This window comes from Ursus americanus, chromosome 5 (genome assembly GCF_024610735.1).
Source record: "Ursus americanus isolate L20-20 chromosome 5, mUrsAme1.1.p, whole genome shotgun sequence".
NCBI classification, from domain to species: domain Eukaryota; kingdom Metazoa; phylum Chordata; class Mammalia; order Carnivora; family Ursidae; genus Ursus; species Ursus americanus.
The window spans coordinates 40,527,900-40,548,633 of record NC_142131.1 but is presented as its reverse complement, the minus strand read 5'-3'; the positions used below and the strand labels follow the sequence as shown (position 1 = coordinate 40,548,633).

Sequence of the window (20,734 nt, the reverse complement as noted above, 5' to 3'; positions counted from 1 at the left end):
TTCCCGTCACCATCTGAGAATTCACTTTCATCCCCAACAATCACTCTCTATTACCTCGCCCTGTTGATTTAGTCCACATCCTTCACCACTATGCACACCTAGCTATTGTCTGTCTGCCCCACCTAGAAAGGTATGTTGCCCTGTTCATCACTCTATTTCCAGTACCCAGCACAGGGCCAGGCATGCAGTGGGTGCTCCCTATAGTGTTAATTCAACAGCTCTGAAAAGAAAAAAAAGAGAAAAACAGAGACTCATGAGCTGAATTAGTGAATACATAGATACATCATTTCGTTTGATAAGTTTCTTTCATGAACATGGCCGAAGTACCAGGTACCTCCAAAGGAACTTATGGTTGAAGAGTGATGTCTGAAATAATTCTCAAGATGAGAGTCACGGTTTCAAAAAAAGCAACGTTTCTTTCTCTCTCTAATTTGTTCAGCCATCCTGAAATCTCTAAGAACACAAAAAAATAATGAAAGGAATAAGCCACTTGGCTATGGTGCCTGAAAAAGTGGCTCAATGAGGATAAGAACTCATGATGGACAACCTGTGGTAGAAAATTGAAAGGAACCTGTGATACAGAAGTTCTCTGCAACTCTAGATGCTCAAACAACCAAACCAAAACCCACTGGCTAATAGTCAGGAACTGTGATAAGAGTCTAATGGGTCTCTGAGTTCCATGTAATCCCCTAGACATTCTGCAAGAAAGGTAGAACACTGTGGAAGCACAGGGTGTGCTCGAAAGGTCACACTTCACATTTTTAAAAGCTGCTACCATTGCCAATGTTAGAAACTACATTATGGCACCCAGATAGGGCAACAGCCTCCATTTTGCAAAGTCTGTTGCTAGGGTTCTTCGTGTCAGTAGTGCCACCACGAGAAATCTCTACCGTGAGACACAGGACTAATCCTTCATTAGGTAACTGTGAGGTAAATTAGGCACATACTACATATTTTTTTTTCAATTCCAATGTAGTTGACACTCAATATTACATTAGTTTCACAGCTACAACATAGTGATTCGACTCTCTATACGGTAGGCTATGCTCACCACGAGTGTAGCTCCCATCTGTCATTGTACAGTGCTATTACAGTGTCACTGACCATATTCCTTGTGCTGTGCCTTTTGTTCCCATGACATATTCATTCCATAGCCAGAAGCCCAAGATACTCGATTTTAAATGCACTTAATCAATGGTAGGTAATTTCTACCTGCAAAGTTGGGATTCGAATGAGGCAAAAAAAAAAAAAAAATGGCCAAAATAAACTTTGTGTACCTGTTATCTACACAGCTTAAACTCACCAATGAATTGGCAGTGCTCCACTTTATCCTATGAATAACTACGCTGCAATAAGCCTAGAAACTTGGTGTCTCAGTTAACCTGAAAAAAATTAAACAGTTGTAGTTAAAACTATATTATTTTCTAACAAACGTTCTGACAAATTTTCGGATGTTTCTAAGCAAATGTATGTTTTCCTTTCTGCTTCATTATCTTCATGATTTTCCATAAGGATTACTAGTGATAAATAACTTTATAATTTAGTCTTTAGTGAGGAGATATTCTAATGGGTTCATGACTGAATTTGAGCAAGAATTAACATTTCCCAGAGGTGGAAACAGTGACTGTCAGGACTTTCTGGCACCCTCTTTGGGAGAGTGGGAACATCTTTATTCATAAAATGGATATTTGCATCTCATTAGGCCAAAGCATAGCATTGTTATTGTTACTCTACTGGAGTTCAAATATGGGTAGAAGGGTGTACATGTCCACTGAGTAGCTAAAGAAAGGGGCTGTGACAAGGGGCTGTGTCATATTATTGTATAGTATGTATTATTATTATTATTATTGTTATTATTATTTGAGTTCCATGCCCCCATTGCTATACTGGGGTAGGCACTCGCAAGCCACATTTCTCCTTTGTTGGCTGGCCCCATGTTAGATCCTGCCAATAGGGGGTGCTAGAGAAAAATTGGAAGCCTCCTGGAGGGAGAAGGCAGGGGCTCCTTCCTGTTTGCCTGCTGGCTGTTCCTGGCAGTATTGGTCCATCTGCGACCCTTCACCCCAGGCACCGGAAGTTGGTGCTAGCAGCAGGTGTTTTCCATGGCTGGCTTCTTTCTATACTTCCACAACCAGCCTCATCACACCGCACTCAGCAAGACCAACAGCTGAACCCCTAAGCTCCCGGGTGTCAGGAGCTCTGCCTTTAAAGTCCTGAACTGAAGCAGCAGTTGGGCGATGCCCCCTACTGACAGGTGCAGTCCCAGCTCTGCCAGGCCCCTCTTCTGAGTTTCCAAGTTTTAGTAAGCCAACCTCTTCCCTTCTTTCGGGGTTATTATCTCTGAGATCTGTCAGTGTTCTCTTTCATGTTTTTTCAGTACTGTAACACCTGTTACCAATTTCTTATATTACATTATCTCCAGTAAAATAGCTAGCATGGGTCCCATCTTCTGGAGTCCTGACTGATCCTTGAGTGTAACAGGTGTCTTTGGTGGGGGAAACGGGAGAGTGGAGGAGGGAACAGGGGTTGTTTGTAGTCAAATAACGTTAAGAAACACAGAGCTAAGCAAAGTTTAAAAGGTTTCTCTACAATGGGACTTACCAGAGCCTATGCATATGCTACTGTGCATTGATTGCAAATGTTCAAGTGAAGGACATTTCCCAAACTTAATTGAGCATGGAACCCATTTAAGTGTGAAGTATGTCATGAGATTAATGCTCCATAGAGCACACATTCAGAAATGCTGGGCTCAAATAATAGGTCCTGCAACTCCCAGAAAAAACTTCTCTATTATCAATAGTAAAATACATGACATCCTGTATTATCTTGCTCAATAGAAGGTACTTCCTTTAAAACAAAATAAAAACCTGGGGGAATCTGTAATACATTCATTTCAGGCCAGGACCCCCACAGACAAAGCAAAGTGGAGAGTAGAATCAATTATTTTAAAAAGAAAACACCAAAAAATAAAGGTACATAATGGAAATATGGAAAAAAAAGAAAACATTTTGATGAATATTCCAGATATTTAGATGGCTAGAAAATTATTCATAAAGTACATTCTCACAATAATTTCTTTTTAAAGATTTTTAAAAATTTTATTTACTTATTTGAGAGAGCATGAGCAAGTCCGAGAGGCAGAGGGAGAGGGAGAGAGATCACAGGGGGAGAGGGAGAAGTGGGCACCCCGCTGAGCAGGAAGCCAGATGTGGAGCTTGATCCCAGGACCCCGAGATCATGACCAGAGCTGAAGGGAGATGCTTAACCCACTGAACCACATAGGCATGCCCATTCTCATAACGGTTTGAACTGAAAGATTGACCTTTGATTCTTTCTATATTGATGTGTGATTGCTAAATTATTAGTGAAAATTCTATCCAGCTCTGGTACAGCTAGTGATAGCATTTAATTCTCCAGTATTCTGAAATTATGAATTCCACTGGCTGAGAAAATACTCTGCATTTTATAAAGCAAATGTACGATGATTTATATATTTAATATCAAAGGAAATTTGAGACCTAAAGAATTGCCATGTAAGGGCTTTTTGTGGCCAGGTCTGCAGCCAAAATTAAGTAGAAACTGTCCGTTGAATGCAGATGTGGGGAACAAGACTGCTCATTGTCTTCTGTCATCACTACTCTGCATTCCTATTATCACTGCCACTGTGAAAACCCTCTCTAATTGCTCTCATCCATTAAGCTCTCCCTTCTCTGAACTCTGCTGTTATTTATTGTTTGCACCCTAATTTGGGTATGTCATAAATGCATTTACATTGTTGTTTATTTATAAACATAAATGCTGTGTCTCTAAGTGAATTGCAGATCCTTTGATAGCAAGGACCATGGGGTGTGGCTACAATAACCATAACATCTGGATATGGTCTGAAAAAGAATTTGTTTCTGACTTCCAAGTTTATTCACATGAAGAAGTAGTATTCACAGATAAGAAAGAAATTGACACGGAATACCGATTTGGGGGACGGGAGTGGGTTATGAAGTCAATACAAACACCTGTTTGTTTTAGAACTTAGTGCCTTGCTTGTAATATGTGTTCAGTAAATACAAATTGATGATAATGATTATCATGGAATTAGAATATTTGGGATTCCATTGGGATCTAAAATGGAGCTGGCTAAAGATGTACTCATTTGAGCAAACATTTATTAGGTTCCAATTATAGAAAGAATGGATGGAGTAGTGACATGGAAAGAACACTGATTTGGAATCAGTCAGAACTTGGTGCTTTAAATCCCTTCTGACTCGCTGTGTCTTTTGGCAAATACTTAACTTTCCTTGACATCAATTTCCCAGTTTATAAAAGAAAGATAGTAACTACTTCAAGTTGTTACTATGATGATCACATGAAGTGTTAGTATGTCACACATTTGCAACCTAGTAGGCTCTTGATAACTGGTAGCAGTAGTGGCTGTTGCTGTTATTTTTAGAGAAAGCTTGTACCTTACATGTGTGAAATCAACATCACCCACCCAGCATGAAGGTATTCACCTGCGCCTTCTACTGTCTGAAATCCGAAGCAGAATTCATTTCCTTGGGTTTAAGGATGATTCCCTATAATGCCCAAGACATTAATCCACTATCAGTATTTTTGCTTCATGTGCATTTGTTTATCAGCCCTAATAGCTAACCGATGGATGCATTGATTACCTCATGGAGCGATCATGTACTGAGGCATGAATCTGTTACAGACATTCTAAAGGACAACAGATTAGAGAGATGAGTAAAATGCTCTTGAGCTTTGTCCTTAGGGGACTTGAAGTCTTGCTGTATACTTGCTTGAGAGAATACAGAGGGAAAGGAAGGGCCAAGCAAGGCAACTAAAAGCTGCAAGGATGAAGCATCTCAGGAAGAGCTCTGCTCTACCTTGTTGCCGAGAACTGTCCTGGTTCAGTTTGCAGGAGAGGAAACAATGTCTATAAACAATTTAGTTAATTACAAGGGATTGTCTTTAACAAATCGATATCTGGCTTTATTATACAGAAGAGTGGATAGTTTTGCATTCCTCAAACTGCGCGGCCTCTGCCCACTGCACACGGGACAGTGAGATAAGTAGGGAAGCCTCCTGAAGGCTCCCATCCTGTATATGCATGTCCCAGACTGGGGGCATGTCCTCCTCAACAGGGCTGACGTTTTCTTCTGGACAATAAAGAAAAGGACTTCATAAATGAGTTCATATTTTAAAAAATAAAAGGTTTTTAAAATATAAATAATATAAGAAATAAAAATAAAAGGTTCTTATTGTAAGAATCCTCTGTTTTAGAGTAGTATCATTTGCATGCTAACAATGATTGGGGTAATTAAGCAGGCTTGGCTGGACCCGGATTTGTCCCCAGTCTCCTATGCATTAGTTTTGCATTTCTTTATACTTGGAAAAGAGTGCAAGTGGATGTCTTTCAAAACAGTTTGTAATTTAAATTTTCACTAGTTCATGCTGACCTGAAACTCCCAATTCATCCAAACCAGTAAGGCTGAACTGCAGTTTCTCAAAGCTTTTAGGGGCTGATTGAAGGAAAGCCACGTCTTTTGCTCCTGAATCATCTGGACCCATCCCCAAGTCCACCATAGAGCCGACAGGCCCCCTTCCCCTTGATTGGCTGCGTATATGTACGGAGAAATCGGGACCACTTCTCTTGCCCAAAATCATTTCCTCCTTTCACCCAGCAAGTAATCAAGTTACGGTCTGGAATTAGAATTAATCGCCGGGCATATTTTATAATTTATGAGAGTGTTGCATCTGATGTGAAATGATCAAGTTTTATGATCTACGTCTGCATTTGCCATTTATTGACTCAGAGTTTGGGTATTTAGCTTCTCAAAATGGATTTAATATGGCCAGATTAGTTGGCCCTTTTTATGAAGGCCATCCTGATCGCTACCCAGTAGTTCCAGAGCCCCTCCTAATCCCTTCAATATCCCCTCAATATTAAGGCCGATTCAAAGCTGCATGTGCGCTTCATCAGAATAATGACGGCAACAATTCCTCATATTTGTATAATGCTTAATATTTTTCAAAGCACTGTTGTTAAATGTCATACCCTCCCAAACCGGGTTCAGTGATAGGAAACTGAGAAGAATCTCATTTTCCTCATTAAAATAAAGTAAAAAATGTTAATACCAGAGGAAATGGAGCTGCCAGTCCCTCAGTTCCACATTCATTAGCAGAATCCTGCTAGAAATTGCTGAGATTCACGTTGTACCAAGCCGTCGTGGACAGTCACATCAGTCTTGCTACCTCCCTTCGGTTTCTCCAGAGAGCCCAACTGCTCTTCTCTCTGGCTCTCCTCCACTGATACACAGGGTGATCTGTCTGGGGCAGGCCACGGGAAGCAGCAAGCCGCTGCCTCCCCTCGAGTGGCCCCCTGCCAGCTATGATCAGTGTCACTAGGCAAAGCCCTCTCAACTGCCCTCTGAATCTGAAACCCTCCTTTGGGTTTTTCCTAGGCTCACTGCAATCAGTCCAGCGATGTTAGGCCCTCGAAGCTGGCACAGACACAGTCATGATTCTTCACCTGCTAAGTGGCTCTGGGACTTTGCACAGTCCTTAAGATCTAACAAGCCACACTCCCTGCAATCACAGCTTTGCTAAGGGCCCCGCGACCAGCAGAAGTCAGACCAGGCTCAACTGGCAGGAGCGAAGCCCACAGGGATGCTGGGAAGCCTGGCAGAGGGAGCGGGAAGCAGGTCAGCTCCTAAAGGCTCCAGCAGCATTTTACCACTCTGTAGGTGACAGTGTGTGTCTGACCTTGGCCCAGCTCCTGAGCCTAAACGTGGAGCAAGCATCTGTGTGCTCTGTGGCCCTCGCCTAACTATCCCTAATGCAAGCGTCTTTAAGTTATGACACTTCTTCAAAAATCTAAGCACTGTTTTATGGAATAGCTTCAACCCTGTGGATCTTGCTCTCTTCCCTCAATGGCACCATTGGTGCAACTAGAAAGTACCTAGGCGCCTCAGCAGTATAGCGTGAGCAGTTGTCTAGTCTTTTCCTATTTCTGACAGGAGACATGGTAGTCATTAGTGCTGGTAGCAAAGTACTTACAGCCTCTGCCTTCAGTACCTGTGAAATATACCTCATGCTCTTCTCTGAAGTCAGGCAAAGCCTGGCACTTGCTTTGTCCAATAGAGAGAGCTGTAGTGATGTGTGTCACTTCCAGGGAAAGCTCTCACAGCTGGAGTGTGACTTGCCACATTCTTGCCCAGTGGCCCTAGTGATGGTGGAGACACACCATCTCTTGCAGGAGAAAACCTCCATTGTCCTCGGCCTGGGTGTCTGTGGTAAGCAGATCCCAACAGCCAACTGACACTGGACATGTAGCACGAATAGAAAATCAAAGATGGATTGTGTTGTGCCACTGAGAGCTCTGAGTTGTTACTGCAGCGCGAACTGACCTAATATGAGTACTTGAGTAGAAGGAAGCACTGGCAAGCTTTGAAAACCAGCCCCTGAAAGCTCAGTCAGATGGTTCGGTAGTTCAGGAAGTTGCCTGACCTCCGTTGAAGAGAGTTGTGCCAATCAGCTCGGTCGCCCCAATTTGACAAAGCACTGGGCAGTCACCGCTGCCCCTACGGCCACAGCCAAAATGATACGTTAAATGTGTAGCTTGTTGTCAAGATAATTCCACTTCCTCAAAGTCTCTCTCCTTTTGGAGAGGGCACACATTACACATTTTCTTCCCTACATTTTCAGAAACAAAGGAAGAGAAAAGAGGATCCTGCCAAACAGAATTTATATTTAGCAAGCGCCATATGCACATGTGTGGTATGGAGCACAAAGCCATGTGGCTGTCCCGCCGGATTGAAATCAGCAGGATAGAGAGCAGGAGATAGAATCTGTAAGTGCGAGACTCACAGTCATATAAATGTAGGCATTTCTGAGAACAGAATGGCTCTTTGTGTCTTGACTTCACAAGATTCTTCAGTAGCCACTTCAGAATATTCTAGGGGAGCCTAATCTTTAGATGCAAGGCCATGAGTAAAAGGAGGGCTCGGTGGGCCAATGGTCTTTGAAGTGGAGTGCAGTTACTTAGGGCCCCCGCAGGTTCTTGCTAATCCACTTTACTACATCCTCCACTCTGGAGCTCACTTCTGCGTGGCAAGTTTTCTCCTTAGAGTCACAGAGGGAGAAAATATTTTGAGGGGAAGATGGCGTCTCCCAGCATCAAAGCTGCACTTAAGACTGAGCACTTGACCATTAGAAGGGTTAATGAGAATGAAGAGCTTAGGCCCTAGAGAGAGAACTAAATCTAGGGAACTGCAGATAAAGTAGAAAAGCAAACAGGTGCACACACACCAAGAAGCAGGACGCTGTGATGACTCCCCACCAGCTTTAACCAGCAGAGGAGTGTTAGAAGGAAAGGGCTTTGCCTGGTTCCAGCTTTCCGGAGGAGGGGTTTTCTCTGAATACACACAAGGCTGTCCAAGGCCCTGTACTCAACGTCACCCCTAGCGAGCCCTGATTTTACTGATCTATGGATTATCCATTTAATGGGTAAAAACAAATCCTCTATTAGTTTGATGAAATTCAGAATGTTTTGGTGCGCATATGTACACATTTTGATTGGCTTTACTCCTATGAGGGAAATTTCTGGGTTGTTGGGTATACATACATTTTATTAGATACTACCCAGTAAGTTTCCAAGCGTGGACAAGTTTGCAGTCCCCCTAGCAGTGCATTAAAACAGTTCAGTGTCTCTACAGTCCACCAGTACTTGGAACTGTCAGTGATATTTTGCTGGCTTGTTAGTTTGTTTTGTTTTGCTTTGTTTTAGTGCTTCTGGAGAATGTGTTGTAGTTTTGCAGTTTTAATTTTAATTATGTTAAACACCTTTTTAGTTTGTAATGATAAGCACGTTTTCAAATGCTCAGTAGCCATTAAGGCATCTTTTTGATGAAGTGCCTGTTCAAGTCTTTCTCATTTTCTGATTGGATTACTGGTTACTTATTTGTAGGAGCACTTTTTATATTGGAGAAAGGAGTTCTTTGTTGCATGTATGGATTGCAGTTATCTTCTCCGGTTCTTTGGCTTGCTTTTTCATGTTTTTAATGATGGCATTTGATGAACGGAAATTCTTAATTTTAATGAAGTCCAATTTATCCATTTTTTTTTCATGTTTAAGGCATTTTGTTCTAAGACATCTGCCTCCCCCTCGCCATGTTCTCCTGTGTTTTCTTCTGAAAGCGTAATTGTTTTAGCTTTCGTTTACCAATCTGTAATCCCACCTCAAATTAATTTTTGTGCACAGTATGAGAACAGGGTCAATTTTCATCTTTTCCCTTTTATGAACATCTAGTTTCTCAATATTTTTTATTGCAAAAACATTCTTTTTCTCCCCCTGAATTGTGGTGCCAGCTTTGTCTTAAATTAAGTGACTGTAAATATGTGGGTCTATTTCTGGGCTCTGTATTCTCTTTTATTGGTCTGTTTGTTCATCCTCATGCCTTTACCACCCATTAACTTAATTACTGTAGGTTCCTGACATGTTCTGAAACCTGGTAGTACGGATCCTCCACCTTGGCTCTTTGTTGAGTATGTCATTGCTATTCTTAACTCTTCGAATTTTCATATAAGCTTTAGAATCAGCTTGCAAGGTCCTCAAACCCAACCTCCCAGGACTTTGTTAAGGGTTGTACGGAACCTCTGGGTCAAATGGTCAAACCGACATCTTAACAATATTGAATCGTTAAGCCCACAAATATATCTCTGAATTGATAATAGGTCTTATTTATCTCAGTATATTTAGTAGGTTTTGTGTAGAAGTCTTATACATCCTTTGACTCATTTCTAAACATTAAACATGTTAATTGTTAGTTGCCAGCATAAATACAATTGATCTTATACATTGACCTTGGTAAATTCACTTATTAGTTATAATAGTTTATTTGTCCTTTTTAAATTTCCATATACAAATTATGCATTCTGAAAATGACAGTTTTTTTTTCTTCTCTCATCCTTTTACCTTTTAAATATTTTTCTAGGCATTTTTATTGCCCAGAATCACTAGTAAAATGTTGAAGCAATATCATACATCTTTATCTCACTTCTGATCTCAGAGGAGAAGCTTTCAATATTTCAACATTAACTGTTATGTTTTTTATGGATTTCTATGTATGTTACTATTGGATTAAAAGATTATATAGGTGTGCCAAAACACACACACAAAGGTGTTCATAAACAGCAGTATTCATAAAAGCCAAAAACTAGAAACAAGCTAAACATTCATCAACCATAGGATGGATAGATAAGTGTGGCATGTCCATACTTATTCTATGCAATGGAATACTATACAGCAATATAAAATGATGGCTTACTCCTATACTAGACAACATGGTGATTCTCACAGACATAATGTTCACTGAAAGGACATATGTATATATAAGATAATTTCTCATATTGGGGTAAGTTTTTTTTCCTGCATTGCAGCCATCTGAAGGTTTTTGTCAATATGTTAATTAGAAGAACACCAGATTTCGATGTAACCATTCATGTTAGAAAATAGTTTATCACTCAATCTCAGTCATGTACCATCATCACTGTATATGTAATCAGTTAAAATAATAGTTCAGGTGGCAGACACACCCTCAGGTGGCCCCTCATGAATCATATCCTTGTATAATCTCCTTTCTTTGAGGGTAGACAGAAACCGTGACTTGCGGTGACTTGCTTCTAGCCAATAGAATACGGCAAAGGTGATAGGATAGCCACTCCCTTGAGTAGATAACATTATAAAAGACTTCATTTTCCTCTGAGAGAGAGAGTCTCCAATAGGTTTTTAAAAAGTAAGCTGCCATGTCATGAGAGGGCCATGTGGTAAGGAACTGCATGCAGGTGGCTTCTAGGAGCTAAAAGTGTCCCCAGATAACAATCAGCAAAAAAACTAGACCTCAGTCCTAGAACCCCAAGGACCTAAAATCTGCTAACAACCACAAAGAACCCCTAGTTCTAGAAAAGACCCCAACTGTAGCTGATGCTTTGATTATGGCTTTGTGAGACCCTGAGCAGAGCACCCAGCAAAGCTGTTCCTGGACCCCAGACCCTCAGAAACCAGAGGGTGATAAATATATTTTGTTTTGGAACACCATGTTTGTGTTAATTTGTTACATAGCAGTAGATAACTAATACAGTCCTCCCGACTGTCACTGTACCCATCCTTTCACTCTTGGAGGGAAGGATGGCTAGGACTCAGAACAAGGGTAACCAATTTTGGAAATGCTTTGATGTGGACTAGTGGCCCTGTCACCCTGGTACACAGCTGTCATCCTGGGATCCCCCGTAGTCCCACCTCTGCTGTCTTCTTCCCTTTTTCTGTGTATTTCTTTCAATTAGTTTAATTCCCTCTCTGAGTGGAATACCTCCCTCAATAGTTTCCTTAGAAAGTATGTGTGGGAATTACCTTTTTAAGACCTTGCATATCTAAAATATATTCATGTCACACTTCTATGTGATCGATAGTTGGGCTCAATATAGAATTCTAGGTTGGAAATAGTTTTGAAGGCATTGTTCCCACACAGTTGCTCTTGAGTTAGCAGAAGTTCTGATTCCTGATACTTTGCATAACATCTGTTTCTGTTGCTTTTCTCTAGAAATATTTAAGATTCTCTCTTTGTCCCCAGTGTTCTGAATTGCCCAGTAATATGTTTTGGTGAAGATCTATATTCGTCTATTGTGCTGGTCTCTCAATGAGCCCATTCAACCTGGAAACTCTAGTCTTTCCATCCAGAAGAATTATCTTGAATCATAGCTTCCCCTGCTCTTCTTGATGCTTTTATTCTTTTCCCTTGAGGTTTCATCTGTATGACAAAAAAACACAATCACTAACAGTTCTGGAATTCTACATCTTGCAGCTTTAGTCACTGGTGAGAGACTGACTCTGAATCCGGAATCTCAAAATCCTGGGTAATGAACATGACTAACCAAACTGGACTCAGGTGTCCATTCTTAGATCAGTCAGCTCTAGACAGGAAATCAAGATCACAGAACAATAATGCGAACTGTGTGGATGATAGAGGAGGAGGACCGCTCCCAGATTATGGGTGCTGATGCCCGGGAGACTATCCCTTAGATGGTCCTGATAGCAAAACTTCTTTTCCGGATGTAGGATGCTTAGCAATAGGCATCACTCTTTCTGAGACACTGGGGCCAGATCCTTCAAATGCTTAAATGACATTTGACATCCAAACCCTCAACCCAAATTGAGCTCAAAGTTCAATAGATAATAGACAGCCCAGCAAAGGAACTGGGTTGAATCAATAATATTTGTTTTCCAAATGCATAGTTCCCACTTGGTAAAATCTGGGTAAATATTTCCAGATAACAAGTATTCTTAATAAGGAGCAGATACAGACATAAAGATTTACCTTAATGGGCTTGATTAGTAGTAAACCTATCCCCAGTTCACCAGATAATTTCCAATCTTCCCTCTCGCTGGTGTATACCTGACTCAAAAGGCCTGGATAGAAAATAGTGTTTATTCCTCAGTGGATGGTGAGCTCCCTGAATACATTATAATTTTGTGTAGGTCAAAGATGATCTTCAAACACTTTAACTCTGTGGTTAATAAAAGCAGGAGTAATACAATGTTGTGTCAGACCTCTTTTACTAAACATTTTGGGGGAATGTCAGGTCTTAGGTCTTTCTGAATTTTGTCAGCTTCTCCTGGTCATTTAGTCGTTCACTCACCTTTTGCTCCGTTCTTTACTCATCTCTTAGTCCTTGCTTTCTCTCTTCACTGCGGTCTGTCTTCCACTTTGGGTTGAGATGGTTATCTACAGAGAAAAACAGAATTTCTTCTAAAGAAAGCAGAAATCTAACTTACAGTTGTGAAAACTATTTTACACTATTTTTGTATAATTACTTGAGTTTCCTGTAGTGGAGCAGCTGAGAAAAATTGCTCTAATTGTGTAATTTTCTGCAACTACTCTGGGACAAAAATCTTGGTAATTGGATTTTTTTAAACTAACAAGTCGTCACAATTGGATAGTTCTTGAACTATTTGTGCTTATGCTTCAGAAATTTTCAGTGGATATACAGTGTATTTTAAATGTTTTGCATCAGCTTGTGGTCTCAAATTTGATTTATTTAACTTTGGGTTTTAAAATAGATGACAACTCTGATTATACATTGTCTCCACTAAATGGACCTTTGCTAAGTTTTGTAGCCTGTTCATCCCCACCCCACACGCTGCTGTTGCCATGGGAGCCGAAATCTTGGCCTATGTAGCTCTGCCCCCAAGCGGCTCTGTCTCCCAGAGTGCTTTGCTGTTACTATGGAAATGCCTGCCCATTAATCTTGTTGTCCTTCTACTACCAAAGCACCTTTAACTGTCTCAAGCAATCAACTGATGTTACCTACAGCCGGGAAAGGAAAGCGAAGACTGCTTCCCATTCTAAAACTGCAGCACTGATTTTAATCAAGATTTAATCAAGGACCAGAAGAAACCAAAGCTACTCTAACAGCTCTCTTTTAAAAATATCCAAAGCAAGATCCTGTTAGATGCATAGGCACACGTGCTTGTTCACACCCTTGCTCCGGACCCCTGAAAATGCACACTGCATATTTTTGAAGCTACTTTTGTATTTAATTTACCTTGCAAAATTGTACAGTGAAGTCAGGAGGACAGGTGGTCATTCATTTTTACTGATGAAAACAATATAATGCTTACCTCAAGTTTCTGAAGAATGTATTTTTGGAAATACTCGTGAAAACCACACACACACACACACACACACACACACACACGTGCCTGCTAACTTGGGCAAAACTTTACCATGCTATAGAACTGAAGACTCAAGGGAAGAAAATTAGCTAATGAGTTATAGATACTTTTATAAATTTTGCCTCTTCTCTTACTTTCAGGTTAGGCATCTGTGGAGTTTTGAATTTCACTCTATGGTCATTTGTACAAAGTAAAAATAAGACATCCATAGTTCTGGAAAGATTTTCCAGGTCATGAGGGAAAAAAAAGTATTTGAAAACAAATCTTGGTCTGGCTACCCTGGATGTGAGATGACAACTGTGGGAAGATTAGACTCACTCTGTCCAATAGCTGTTTTTAGAACTAGGAAAATAGTATATATGTGGGGGATTGTGGAATCTAGCTGATGTCTATGGCAAAGAGAGGTTGCCTTTGCTCTGAAAATCATCAAGTGATATTAGAATTGGGGGGGGGAGAATCATAGTGAGGAAAGAGCACAAAGGACCAGGAATGCTCCCTCTTCTCTAAGGACCCACTGGAGCAGGAATGGTTGTGACTCTGGGCCATCTAAACAAGGCTTTTACTTGTTGCTTTGGCCCTTGGCTCTGACGCAAACAACAACAACAACAAAACATGAATGAATGAATGAATGAATGAGCAAATGAACTGGTGTGGCACAAATTTTGAGGAGATTTGTTCAAATGTCAGATAGGAAAAATGTATGTCCATAAGCCTACCAGTTACAGAGTGGGAAGGAAAGTCTTCCTGAAGAAAGCAGATCTTGGAGATAGAATGAGAGGGGGGGGGAAGATTAGATTGGTAGGCTTTTGTCAAAACAGAGAGCGCATCAAGTGACAACTTGCACATTTGAACATCACCTTAAACTTCCAGTGACCTGTTTGGTTAAGTCAAATGACATGTTATCCCCTCAGCGGTATTTTTTCCCATCCCCTTCTGTATTTATTTCCTAGGGTTACTGTAACAAAGTACCACAAACTGTGTAGCTTAACACAACAGAAATTTATTGTTTCACAGTTCTGGAGGCTCAAAGTCCAAAATCAAGATATCAGAAAGTTCATGCTCCTTCTGAGACTTGTAGGAGAGAATCCTTCTGGGCCTCTTCTAGCTTCTGTACTCACCAGCAATCCTTAGCATCCCCAGCTTAGAGATGCATCATTTCAATCTGTGCCTCCATCATCACACAGCCATCTTGTCTAGCGTATCTTCATATCATCTTCCCTCTGTGCCTTCCGACGTCCACATTTCCCTCTCCTTATAAGGACGCAGTCACACTGGAGTAGGGGTCCACCATGCTCCAGCAAGACTTCACCTTAACTAATTACATCTGCAATGACCCAATTTCCAAATAAGGTTATCTTCTGAGATATGGGTAGTCAGGACTTCAGCATATCTTTCTGAGGACACAATTCAGTGCATAACACCTTCTCTCAGAAATAGTATCAAGAAAAGTATTCAAGAAAATCAGTTAATAATTATAAAAATCATTTATGGGAAATCTTGATCACTTTAGGCCATCTGAACTCCTTGAGTTTGTTGGAGTACAAGTCAATGGAGTCATATTTATTAAAGTTCAATTTACCTTCATACCAGGGAGGATACATGAGATAGAGATAATGGTCATGATGATGGTGGTGGTGGTGATGGCATCTAACACTTACTGAATGCTTATTATGAGCAAGGTGATATTCTAAGTACTGTACATGTATTAATTTCTTATAACCACCTCGTAAGGAAGGTTGCTGTTATTGTTCCCATTTTACGGATGAGGAAACTGAGGCATGGGAGGGTAATTTAGTTGGTTTGAAGCAAGGCAGCAAGCAGAAATACCACTGTATCCCCAAAGTCTAGCCTCACTGTCTACCCTAAAGGCCTCAGTCTGATCAATAAAACTTGGAACTTCCTGATTTAGAGAACACCTTTTGTACACCCAGTCCCCCAAAAGTGAATTCAGGAAGGAACTACCTACATGGTATTGTATACCTTTAAATCAGCACCCATTTCCCCTCGCAGGTAAAAGGATGTACATGAGCCTGCCCACATGGGTCTCTCTGGGGGGGCAGTACAGCCAGTGTCTTGATTTCCTCAGATTGAATCCTGAATGCCATGCTTTCTTCAGCATTCCTATCTTATTTTTATGCCTGTAGACTGGATCTGCTTAGTACTAAGTATTTGGGGTATTTTTAGACGTAGGAATATGAATTCTTTCCCCAATACAAAAAAAAATTCTGGGTCATCAGTCTTAGAACAATATGCCAAAAAAAAGTTTGCATTATGCTTATTATTTACCTAGATCTGGGAGAGCCAGGGTGATTGATAGCAATTAAGACATCAGTATTCTCATTCTCTTGGGATTTCTTGGATGAATTACAAGAGCATACAGATTTGACTTGTTTGTCCATCCATGTATTTAATTAGTTCCACCAGACAATAACAAAACAAATTCTTTGTTGTACGTTCGTCAGATCTTCTGTGTCCTAGGGTGACTTGATGTATAAACATAGGACCCTCAAAAATATAAAATGTACAAAATGCATGAATGCACTGGTCTCATCATCGGAGCCTGAGCATTAGGGACAGAAATCTGTTGGGTAATGTAAATATTTTCCCATGAAATGTAAAAGTTTAACACATTATGGGCATTCAATAGTTATAGAACAATAAACAAGTTAATCAATTAAAAAGAAAACCTAACAAGAAGCAATCCCATACCTTAGGCAAAATTACAGAGGTTAGTGTCACTCTCCATGTTTTGAGACGTTCCATCCTGGAGAGAAAAAAAAAAAGAAATCTCCTTTATATGTGTTTGCCTTCTCTGCCCACTATCTGAGGACTTGTAGAATTCCTGTTTTATCTTTGTGGGATCCTGGATAACATTGCCTCTGATGAAGGAAGAGAGTTTGCAACAAAGGATGTGTGTCAATAGAGAGGGTACATGACCACAGGGTCTATTTGTCCTACCATAAGCCAATTCATCCAGTAGCAGATCTGATAGAATACTGGAATGCCCTGTTAAAGAGTCAGATGAGACAGAAGTTCAGAGACAAAACCCTCCAGGTTGGGGAGCTCTTTCAAATGTGTTGAGCCAACAGCTGATCTATGGTACTGCACCCCAGTAGCTAAAATATATGGGTCTAAGGGATGAAGGGATGGTAGTAGAATTGGTACTTGTCCTCTTTGCTCCCAATAATTCACTTCATATTTGTGTTTCCCATTTCTACAACTTAGGTTCTGCTGGATTAGAGGTCCTGGTTCCCAGTGGGACTACCCTTCCACCAAGGAACGTGGTAAGGTAAGGGATCCCCTGAACCTGCACCACACCTGCCACCTAGTCATGCAGGGCTCTTCATGACTGTGGACCAGCAATCAAAGGAAGGGATTGCTGCACTGTTGGGAGAAATCTTTCTTAATTATTATGAGATGCTAGAGTTGCTGTTATATAATGGGGGCAGGGAGGAATATGTCTGAAACTCAGGAGATTCACTGAGATATCTCTTGGTGCTTCCACTCCTGATGGTAATGGTGAATGGGAAATAATAGCAATCATGCCCTTACAAAGGCATCGTAACCAGGGAGTCAGACTCCCAGAAATAAAGGTCTGGATGATTCCATCACGTAAGCAATCTAAAGTAGCAAAAAAGTGATGGCCAAAGTTGGAGGAAATCTAGAATGGCTGTTGGAGGAGGGAGATAGTAAATATCAATTACAGCCTGGGGACCAGCTGCAGCTGTAATTCTGTACTTGTCCTGCTGACTTTCTTATATTGGTTTAATGAGATTGTGGCTGGCCATGACCTTGAAGAGGTCATGCCACATAGTGACAGAACAGGCTTAATGCGGGGCTCAAGTAGATCGGAGAGGGAAATACAGCAGTGTGTCTAAGCTTCCTTTCAAGTGATGTCTTGAAGAACTGGTGATCCACAGAACATACGTTTGGCAATGCTGTTTTTTGTTTGTATTTTAGATGGTTTTTTGTTGTTGATTTACAAGGGGTATCTCCAATGATCAAACGTTCTCTTTGTTATGATGATAGACAAACACTTCTACTTTTATCCTATGAAAGCCCCCCCCCCAAAAGCAAATAGAAGAATTCTGAAGGTAGCAAAATTTTACTGACAAAATTGTTGCCCCACTGTGGGTACTCGGACACCTGAATAACTTCTTTACTATATTGAGAAACCACACTGCTTGGAGAATATTGGTGTCCACATTTTGAAAGCAAACTCTCTCTAGCCTAGTAGAATATCACTTAGAGCCTCGTGTTTTTCTTGAAATGTGTTGCTGTATTTATACTCATTACAGGGATTACTCTAAAGTGATGGGGTTACTTAGCTGAAAAGCCAGCCTTACTCTAGTGAATTCTAACATTTGAGGAGATCAGCATGACCTTAAGGGATTGTGATGTCTGTCTTTCATTTAAGACTTCTGTGTCTCAGAATAATTGCACTTGTAAATACAAGTTTGCCCGATAAGAGTAGGTTGAAAGGTATGTGCATTTGTTAAAGCATAGATCCAAAGACTCACCTCTGAAAAAAGGGAAAAAAGAAAAAGAATAATTCATTCTTTCTTTCTTATAACTTTAAGTAACCCCATAGCAACTGCAGATGTATGAATGTCACCAGTCTTCATATTTCTCTGACTCCAAGCTTAGTAGTCTTGGTAATTGTGAATTGTTTTCAGAACATTACTTCTTCATTTGGCTTTTCTGGCATCAGACTGCATGACATGTATGCATAAATATATTAATCTATCTGTGTCATTTTTAAAGTTTTGCTTTCTTCCTGGATGTTAACTCCCTAATTTTTTCCAACTCCTTGCTCATAATAAATTCCAGAGCAATGCAATATATTACCTCTTCTACACAACTTAGAATTCACTGTTTCACATCTGTCATTTGGAGATAATCAGGATTCTTTCACTACAAAATGACTAAACAGTGTGTCCTGAAAGAAGTAAATGATGGATTTCTTCTTAAAATACAGAGAGAAAAATATTGAAAACACTGCATCTAAGACAGGGTCAGGAAAATAACATTAATGGAATCTCTGCATACAAATAAGATAGGGTCTATCCTCCCTTATTTGCTCTGAAGTCAGTAATATTCTTAAAACTACAGTTATGTTGGCCCATTGCTTGGTCCCATTTCATTTTACCAAACCAATAGTAATAATGAGGAGGAGGATAATAGCTAGAGTTTACTGAGTGCTCACCATGCATCAGATGTGGGCCTTGGTGCTTTGCACACATCCCTCCAGTCCTTCACTGCTCCCCATCTGTTTACCTCCTCCCTGGTCCAAGCCACCATGGTCCAGAGCTGGGACTTTTAGAGAAGGCTCCTCATTGGTTTCCTTGCTTTCATCCTTCGGTCTTTACAATTTATTCTCCAAAAGTAAAATATTTTAGGGCATGCCACTCCCCTGCTTAAAACGCTTTCAGAAGATTCCCACTGTACTTAAAATCCACTCCAAGCTCCTTAGAGTGACTTTCAAAGCCAAGCCTGCCGACCTCTGGGATCCCATCAGCCGCACACACTGGCATTCTGCAGACCCATGAAGCCCATGCCTGCCTGGGGACCGTTCCACTGGCTGCTCCCTCTGCTTTGATCTTCAGACCCTAAGTGTCACCCCCTCGGAGGGGAATTCCACGTGGCTCAGTCTAAACCAGCCACCCGGTCACTCTCTCTCTTTCCATTTGAATTCTTTGCATCACACTCATCACTGACTAATATCCTGTTGTCCTCTTCGCTCCTCCTCTGACTCCTTCCCCTGGAATGTTTGCTCCTTGTGGGTTCCGTTCACCACTAGAACACTACCTGGTACATTGTAGGCCCTCTAGAGTGAATGAATGAATGAATGAATGAATGAGTGTACAACCTTGTGAGCTAAGAACATTATACTGAGAGAAACATTATATTCAAATATGAAAACACCAAGCCTTTGGAAGGGGAGGCAAGTTGCTGAAGCCTCAAAATTCTATGTGGTAAAATAAGAATCCTGGTTCTCAATTTTGAGTAGGGAAGGTATGAGAAGGGGGGGAGGTGGGGCAGGACAGGTAAGCAGGCCATTGACCTCTACTATAAAATTAACAGGAAAGCTGATGTACACCCACTGGACCTCTCTTTGGCAAGGAAAACAGGCACAGAGATGGCACTGCTGCACAGAGGAAAATAAAATATTCCAACAGTGGCATCTTCACTGTTTTTTACCTGGTGACAATATCAAAAGGGATCTCTCTGAGCCCATTTTAAGGAAGGCTCTGGAGCAATTATTCTTATCCTTTTGTGGGTCATAGAATCTGAGAATCTGATAAAATTAAGCACCTTTTCTCTAGAGAAAAAGGGACATTTCATGTACAATCTGAAGGTCTTAAACCTAAAGTATAGTTCTGATACAGAGGAACCACTTGGGTTGGCTTTTTTTTTTTTTTTCCCTCAGTAGCATTAAAAAGAATTTCCTGGCCACCTCTGCTCTGGACAGGGCAGACAGTGTCCTCCCCTCCCTAGAGAAGTGACTGAGTGATGATAATATCCTGAGCCTGAGTCTTTCCTAACCTTAAGAGGAAGCCAGCCCACAGCTTCTAATAATTCAGGCTCGGGTTTAATGACCCACCCCCGCCCTGACCGGTGAGTCCTCCGTTCTTTCATTCAGCAAATGTTTGTGAGCACCTCCTGTGTGCTAGGCATTGTACTGAGCCCAGGGGATCCAGGCAAAGTATGGCTCCTGCCTTCCTGGAACCCACAGACCCAGAGGGAAGGCAGAGACACTCGGAGCCCACGGAAACCCCTCTCCTCCTCCCGCTGCAGTAGTGGATAAGTGAGGCAGTGCAGAAAGAGAAATCCAAATCAGCAGACTTGGTCTGGCTGAAGAGGTTTCTGGGTAAGGTCCATAAAACACATTTTCACATCCACTTTTTAGGTTGGGTTATAGGATGCGCATGATTGACTCGAATCATACAGACCATCTGGAACCTGTATGCTCTCGGACTCAAAAAAGCCGACTTCTGAAGAAATAGG

The 20,734-nt window shown here is 41.0% G+C and overlaps 1 long non-coding RNA gene across 4 annotated transcripts in view; it reads left to right on the top strand.

Moving 5' to 3' along the window:
* Positions 1 to 20,734, top strand: part of LOC148110083 (uncharacterized) — a 202,159-nt gene that overhangs the window by 94,553 nt on the left and 86,872 nt on the right. For all 4 annotated transcript variants that reach the window (XR_015724500.1, XR_015724499.1, XR_015724502.1 and 1 more), the window contains one exon: positions 16,952 to 17,015. This is a non-coding gene — a long non-coding RNA (uncharacterized LOC148110083). The remainder of the gene's footprint in view (positions 1 to 16,951; positions 17,016 to 20,734) is intronic.